Here is an 8,014-nt window from a genome sequence, read left to right on the forward strand (position 1 = left end):
TTACGATGGATAACGGTTAGGGATCAGTGAATGGTATTTTCAAATGTTCACCTAATTGTTTGTGTTTCTCACCACCTTAAATGGTACACCACATTACTAAATAGAGGCCAGCCCTTATTCAAAATACTCTTTCAAAAGTCATACTACTGAAAGAGCATAAACAGATGGATCCTGCGCTAGGCCAGCGTTCCTTACCGAGGCATATCCCTGGCATGAATACTCGATCCATACTCCATACCAAGTACAATGTCAGGACGTGGCCGCCCTCTGCTTACATGCAACTCACTTCTACACATACCCTCTCCTGAAAATGTATCTGAAGGCCAAATGTATTAAATCTGAATATACTTACATGCTCTATGACCACTTCCAGAGAATTAAAAATATATGTGCATAAAATCCCTAGTTAGGCTGCTTTCAGGTGCTTGCCGACCTCAAGCATAACCCCCAGAATATAAGAGTCAGCTGGTGGCAGTCCTTCCAGTGTCCTAGAAAGCTATAAAACTTGCTAAGTTGGGACAGTTCTGTACCCTTCCCATAATGGATGACATCATGCCCCTCCTGTGAAAGGAGACAGTCTGTAGGTTGGGCAGCCGTCCATCTCTCATCCTCCAAAGTAGGATTTGTGAGATGTTGGAATTAAGTAATCCCAGGTGCGCGCCATCAATTTGGCCCTGCCTACTGCTCATCACCACCTCTGATCGTTTCCCAGGGGAACGAAATCCCAGCCAGCTTAGGTGGAATAAAAGGTACCACTCTGGATGGAAACTCCCAAATGAACGCTCGACTCAACCACCTCTGGTCTTCCAATACTAAAATGACCCAAGTCTCGACTCTATGGACCTCCTTAACTACCCCTCCCCCAGGGGTGTGGTGTGTTAGGGATGTGCTATTCAGTCATCTTGATGACCCAGCAACACAAGCTGACAAACACTGCTACTGTGCAGTAACTAGATCCTCAGTTCCTGTTCTACAGTTTGGTATCAATGTCAGCCATGCACAGGCAGTAGGAAAGCTGACCATGTGCCCGCTGAGGGCCAGCTACATAAGCCTAATGCTGCAAAACTAAACTTAGGTTACAGCATATTTCCTTTTATGCGAGGCTGCCTGATGCTGGGGTAAAATTCTCACTGCTGGCTGAAGTTCACGCATCTCTCTCAAGGGTCCCCTAGAAACTGTATGGTGGGCCCACATTAACACCACTGTTGTCAGGAAAAGATAAGAAAATTCAAGTGTGGACATTTCGTTCAGATGACCAATTCCCACCATTTTTCGACACTGCTGTCAAATAAAACTGAACTATCCTTTTCTTTCTCATGTTTAGGCTCTTGTGAATCTGTCTCTTCATTCCCAAGTCCTCAGCCTTCTATAGCACTGCATATGAAATAAGGGAAACGCATCATCATTTTTAGTTTACTCTGGATATGCTTGTTCTTGCCGTTTCTCTTATTTGGATACTTAGAATTTCCTATTCACAAGCCCTCAGGTGCCTGTCCTCTCAGAATGAGAGGACACCCAAGAATGAGAAACATGAATTTGCATCAAAGTCCAAATTGGCAAACTTCCCATAACACCCAGGTCTAACTATATACACTGGTCCAAAATCTCAACTCAGCATATTAAAGCCTAGATAGAGCCTTCTAACCCATGACACATTCTGTCGTTAGGAAGCACTCTAGTTACCAGCATCAGTAAACATGCTTTCTCATTATTCACAGTAGTCACGCTCACTAAGGTGTCCAATAACAGTGAACTCGTGAACATGAACCACTGCTCCTAGGGGAAGTACACAGTTAGGTTCCTTCAAGCCGCTGGTTACATTTCTGTCAATTGATCAACACATCATCTTGTTTCATGAGTGTTTCAGTTTAAAGACATCTTATTTGAGATCTATTATCGATTCATTAACATTGAGTTCATGGCCAACAGCACAATTCATGCCTAAAGGAAGCTTATCTAATGCACACATTTTCCACACATATTTTTCCTGAAGGCACATCACAGCCTTCTGGCTCTTGGGAACCCTGGACAGCACTTCAGCACTATGCTTGGGGGCCATTATAAGCAGCAAAAACACCAACAGAAAGCCCCCAAATGAGAAACATGGGGCACAAAAGAGACCACAAGAGTACAGTATGAGAGCTGAAACAAGTCAGAGTCTTGCCTTGTTTGACCTCACCCGGGGATGCACACTTGGGGAGACTCAAATTTTTCACCACTCTGTGCATGTGCATGGATGACAGAGACAGCGCTGCAAGTTCAAATTTGAGGTTACAAATAACTTTTAGTGAGTAGATAAACTCGCAAATTCGAGGATGGGCTGTATCTGGTTATTGGACCTGAGGTATGAGACAGAGTATATTCCATAAGATTCTCCTCCTTTGCAAAGGAACTGTCATACTGCATCCCAGCTAGCAAGAATTTTTCTGATTTCAGCACCTCCTACTTACACTCCACCTTTCCTACCTTGGCAATTTATACTATCAAAATTTGGCGGTCCAATTTCTTTCTTTCTTTCAAAGTTTATTTATTTACTTTGAGAGAGAGTGAAAGAGTGCACAGGGGCAGACAAAGAGGAAAAGAGAGAGAATCCCAAGCAGGCTCCTCACTGACAGTGCTGAGCCCAACACAAGGCTCATGACCTGAGCTGAAACCAAGAGTCCAGATACTCAACCAGCTCAACCAACTGAGCCACCCAGGCACCCCGGCAGTCCCAATTGCTAAGCAGTTGTTGTTGCTATCGTCATTTTAACGTGGACATATTCTAAATGGCTACAGACTGTTGGCAGCATTCATTCCCTTTTCTTGTCTATTAGGATCTCACATATCAACGTCATTACCTTTAGATGGGATCCCTAAAACAATCACAAATGAGCTTCAGTTAACCCAACTTGCACAAACTTAACACACACACAAAAAAAACTTCCTTTCACCAGGTTCTGCAACAGCTTATCTAACTAACATACGCCAAAATCCAGACTTGATATGTTAAGATTGCCACACTGTCATAATTTTAGTCACATTAAATATTTCCCAATGTATGTGACTTTTACCTCCTGAATTTACAACTCTTATTGTTTTATTAAGTCATACTCAAAGGTGCAAAACAACTTTTAAGATGGCTATTTTACTTATTTTTTTTTTTAACATTTATGTATTTTTGAAGGGGGGGGGGAGGCAGAAAAAGAGGGAGACACAGAATCACAAGCAGGCTCTGAGCTGTTAGCACACAAGCTGTGAGATCATGACCTGAGCCGAAGTCAGCTGCTTGTGTATCTGGCTGTTTTCATCACCAGTCTTACTCAGAGGCTTTCTTCCACGTGCTTTTGCAGCCACTGTCTTATGTGAGCTTTCATAAATGAACATCTGAGGTCATTATGAGGCAGGAATGCAGGTGTGATTCTGGCCTTTTGCAGAAGAGCAAAAAGAGACGTGGAGAGGCTAAGTGGCTTAGCTCGGAATCACACAAAAGAACCAACTGCAGAACCCAGATCTGGTGCAGTGCTTGTCCCCACATGGCTGTCCCTACTCTCAAAGAGCAGTTAATTAAGGTGTACATTTCCATTCATTAAAAATGTTATTTGTGGGGTGCCTGGGTGGCTCAGTGGGTTAAGCTTTCGACTTCCGCTCAGGTCATGATCTTGTGGTTTGTGGGTTCCAGTCCCACATATGGCTCTGTGCTGACAACTCAGAGCCTGGAGCCTGCTTCAGATTCTGTGTCTCCCTCTGTGTCCCTCCCCCGCTTGTGCACACGCACTCTCTCTCTCTCAAAAAATAAACATTAATTTTTTAATGTTATTTGTATTTCTTAATGTAATATGTGTGAGTCAAAATCATTTTATTTTTAATTTTTTTTCACGTTTGTTTATTTTCAAGAGAAAGAGAGCGTGAGTGGGGGAGGGGCAGAGAAAGAGGGAAACACAGAACCCTAAAGCAGGCTCCAGGCTCTGAGCTGTCAGCACAGAGCCTGACACAGGCCGAGCTCCTGAACTGTGAGATCATGACCTGAGCCGAAGTTGGATGCTTAACTGACTGAGCCACCCGGGTGTCCCTTTTACTTATCATTTTAATAAGGCAAACTAGAAGCTGCACAGCAAAACTATCCAGGAAGGAACCTAGAAAAGACACAAAGTAAAATCTTCCTCTGGATTTGTTCTGGCAACCATCAGAGGCTGGCAACAAGGCTGACTCCATAAGCAGTTAAAAGGAATTTCCCATTACAGAACTCATAAAACAGAACATCTGAAAGTAAAAGTTTTGGTTTCACAATGATCAAGTCTGTAAGTGAACTAGTCAGGTAAACTCACAGTTCTAAATAAGCTGGGGGAAGTGGCAAGCACGGTGGTTAAGAAGCTCTCTGAAATCCTCAAAGACTTTTGTAAATAACATAATACCAACTACTTTTCAAGGCATATTATTTCCTGTAATTCCTGAACCTCTGTGATGTATTGGATCAGATACTATTACCCTCTTACAGAGGAGAATCAAATACAAAGGTTAAGTAGAGGTAACTTTTTCTGGTCACAAACTTAGGTGACTTAGGTGACACAGATTGGACTTAAAGTCATGTCTCCAGAAATAAGCAAGAGCTGTTTTCACTACAACATTCACAGTTTGGGAATGTAGTCCATGGTTATTTATAACAGAATTATCTTAATTGTATTGTGTTTTGGTCAACATAAAAATTAGTTTGCATTCCCCTTCCAAATGGAAAGCAAAAAGCAAGCTGCCCCAGAGTGTGACAAAACCAGTGGCAGGGGAAATCAGCCTGGGATTAATATTTTGCCAAAATTAAATAACAATTTGAGAGGTTTACATCATTTCAACCATGGGGGAGATGATTTTCAGCCAGATGTAAGAGGAAACACACAGAAGAAAACAAACACAAAACCGTGTCTTGAGTATACAACAAACTTCTAAAGTATTTCTAAACCCATTAAAGTTAAGGCATTAAGATTTAGAGACGATAATAAACTTGTTCCAAGATCGCGTCATCAGTACAGCCTTAAGGCACTGACCCTAAAGCTCTTTCAACTACACACGCTACCTTCACAGTGCTGTGCAGCAAGGAGGAAAAACAATGAACATCTCAAGGTAGTGGGGTAGAGCAAAGAGTTAAAGTGTGGTATGTTAAAATGGCATGCAAAACTAACCTTCGAATACTAACTAATAGGAAAACTATCATTTTAGTTTTGTCTTTGAACGTTCAGAGGAAACAAATAGTCAAGGTAGCCTGGGGTTTAGAAACAGATTTGTAAAATCTGCAAACTGAGAGACAGCACCTTTCAGAGAGAGCAACCAGCTGCTGATAAAAACTAGAAGAGCAGCCTCCACTCCCCGCCCCCGGGCTGCTGGTTCTTATTAACCACAGAGAAGGAAATACAACCAGCAAAAACATACAGCACCAATGATCAAAGTGAAACCGATTTTTTTTTTAATTATCTAGCTTAAATAGACGAATATATGTCAATAAAATGCATAGACTAAGTAGCGCCAACAAGCACTGTCATCCTAACCTAAGACATTTCAATGTCTCAGTGTCAGGAATCAAAGGAGACTTTAAGCAAAAAAAAAAAAAAAAAAAAAAAGGAAAGACCTTTGCTTTTCGGCGAGGCCTGCACTCGGTGCTGGAAGAGTGTGCCGTTTTGTTTTGAGGAGGGGCAGGGAATATAGGAAAAGAAGCGAGACCCATCCCAGCGGCCCATCCTCAGCCTCTTCCCGCAGTCGTGCACCCAGCCCTCCGGTGCCGCTGGCCAGGACCAAGGGTCTACAGGGCTCCGGGCCCCCTTCCCGGCCCCGTGCCTCGCATTCCCAGGACGCCTTCCTCTCGGGACCCCTCCAGGAGCCGGACCTCCCTTTGAGAGCCCTGGAGCTTCGGCTCCCCACCGGGAGCCTCAAGTTGCCCCGCGAGAACCAGCCGCCTCCTCCCTCCCGGAGGACGCCCTCAGGGCAGCTCCAAGTCAGCCCACCCGGGAGTCCCCCCGCAGGCCGGCCCCTCGCGGGCCCGGTTCTCCCGCACTCACCGCCGGGCGGCTCTGGGCTCGCCCGCCTCGGGCCGGCCGGGCCCCGTGGGGGGCGGGGGCGGGCGTGGAGGCGGGACCGCCGAGCGCGCGGGGCGCACTCCGGGTACGCGCCGACGCACAGGCGCGCTCGCGCCCGCGCTCCCGCACCGACTCCCCCGCTGCACGCCCACACGCACACGCGGGCGGCGCGCGCCAGGCCGACTCCGCGGCGGACGCGAGCGCGGAAGCGCGAGGAATCCCTGGAATGAGGCGCCGCCCGCCCGCCCTCAGCCCCGCTCCGCCGGGCTCCGCCTGGCCCGCCAGAACACGCCCCCCGGACACGCCCCTCCTACCGAGCAGGTGGGCGGCCGAGCCCAGGTGAGCCGGCTGGGAAGCGGGGGCGGGGCCCCGCGCGCCAGGGAGAGGCTTGTTTCCCCTCCCCCCTCCCGCCGCACGCCCCGCGGCCGCTCGCACCTACCCGGCGGGCGCCGACGCGCTCGGGCGGGGGACGCCGGCTGCAGGCCTGGAGCAGCGCTGGGCCCCCGGAGGAGGCGCCAGTTCCCGAGGGCGCGAGGACCCGGCATCTCACGCATATCTCTACCCCCGAAAGGCCCAGCCAGCGGGAACTCACCTTCGGTGTACACGCACCAACGAACCTTTCGTGGCGCCCAGGTGCCTGCTGCTCTGGGCCAGGCACGTTCCCCACACGCACACAGTGGGCCCACGCACCCAGTGCACACAGTACACGTGACACCGACATCCACGGTCTAGCCTTACTCCACACCCACTGGGTCTGCTGCCCCTTCCCCGCCACGCACAGCCAACAAGTGCCAGAGTATTTGAGCCAGACCCGCAGCACCTACGCGGTGCTCGGCTTCAGACCCGCACGCTTCCCCTTCCTCCAGCGGCAGCCCCTGGAAGGGTGTACGACTTCTCCAGCGCCCGGAGGTCGGCGCTCACACCCGGCTCGCCCGCGAGACCTCAGCGCACGCGGGGGACTCCCGTCCCCGGGACGCGGACCTGGACCGCTGCCTCACTTTCTCGTTACCCACACACCCCAGCCACACTGCCTAGACAGGCCGGCGGCCACACGTACCTGCAGGTACAGGTCGCACTTGCTTGGGGAAGTGTATACTCAGGTGCCACTGCGATCAGAACGGCCGCTGCAGTCCGGGGCACTCTGACGCGGCTCGGTTTCCTCCCATTACAGCATTTTACACTCCTCCACTCACTCTCCACTTCACACACACACACACGCACGCACACACACTCACGCCCCAGGCGCTCGGCAGCGTCTTTCCTCCCCCTCCCTCGCCCGGAGGAGGAAGTCCTAGTAAATGAAAACAGTGTGGAAGGGAGGGAGCAGAGAAGGAAGGGAGGGAGGTCGGGGTGGAAAGAGCCCCCTCCAGCCGCTCACACAGCAGTGTTTGCTGTGTTTGGCAAACTCCTGGAGTCCACAACCCAGGCTGTTCTGAAACGCGCCCGGGGAGGGGCAGAGGGGAGGAGGTGAAACATTTCTAATTGGTGCAGGTTCTTATTACAGCAGCAGCGTAGACATGTGACCACGAAAAGAAAAGCCCTGTCTTTAATTTTTTCCTGTCATTCTCTAGAGATTTGGTGGTGGGGGGTAGGAGGGGTGGAGGCCTAATACTCCGGTCCCCGGCAGCCCTTGCCCCATTGTTTTCTCATACTGCCACAATTAAGAAAACATTTGCTTAACATATCCAGCCGCTAACTTCATAAAATAAATAGCCAGAGACTGGACTTCCTCTGGTTTGCTTTAAATGGCTTCATGTTGCTCGCCTCCTGGCTGTTTTCAAACCTTAGTCGTTATTTGGAGCTCCTACTATAGGGCTTTCTCTGGGAGAAGGCTCTGCTGAGAGGCAAAGATAACAGTAAAAACAAATACCAGCTGACATTAATGATGGGGGAGACGAGCTGCTCTAGTTTTCACACTGTTTTCCCATCTATTACCTCACAGCATATTTCCTCATTTGATCTTAGCCCCTGTT

At 48.8% G+C, this 8,014-nt stretch overlaps 1 protein-coding gene across 4 annotated transcripts in view; it reads right to left on the bottom strand.

Annotated features, from left to right (window-relative positions):
• Nucleotides 1-7,435, bottom strand: part of VGLL4 (vestigial like family member 4) — a 168,514-nt gene extending 161,079 nt beyond the window's left edge. The window contains exon 1 of one of the 4 annotated variants that reach the window (XM_045493819.1): nucleotides 7,099-7,435. The gene's annotated coding sequence lies outside the window, so the exon portion shown is untranslated. Of the gene's footprint in view, nucleotides 1-6,023; nucleotides 6,106-6,633; nucleotides 6,653-7,098 lie in introns of those variants that run through there. The other 3 variants (XM_045493816.1, XM_045493817.1, XM_045493815.1) reach the window with 3 other exon arrangements.
• Between the last annotated feature and the right edge of the window lie 579 nt (nucleotides 7,436-8,014).

Source organism: Leopardus geoffroyi, chromosome A2 (genome assembly GCF_018350155.1).
Source record: "Leopardus geoffroyi isolate Oge1 chromosome A2, O.geoffroyi_Oge1_pat1.0, whole genome shotgun sequence".
In the NCBI taxonomy this organism is placed as follows: Eukaryota; Metazoa; Chordata; class Mammalia; order Carnivora; family Felidae; genus Leopardus; species Leopardus geoffroyi.